This window comes from Penaeus monodon, chromosome 15, assembly GCF_015228065.2.
Source record: "Penaeus monodon isolate SGIC_2016 chromosome 15, NSTDA_Pmon_1, whole genome shotgun sequence".
Lineage (NCBI taxonomy): Eukaryota > Metazoa > Arthropoda > Malacostraca > Decapoda > Penaeidae > Penaeus > Penaeus monodon.
The window spans coordinates 25191996-25192220 of NC_051400.1; positions in this window are offsets into that span (position 1 = coordinate 25191996).

The window sequence follows — 225 nt, forward strand, 5'->3', positions numbered from 1 at the left end:
GTTCAGTTTAATGTATTCAATTTCCTTATTAAATTGTGTTGATTCTAACTCAATTGACGCAATCATTATTTTAGATTATTACCTGTGTTTAGTTTCACTGCATATTTATAATGTGTTAAGCGAAATTACAATATTGATTTTATTCATGTAGTGTGATATTCTTATAGCACACGTGTTATGCTGTATTACTTTATAGAAATTTAATCCATCAGTAAAATTGTTCAC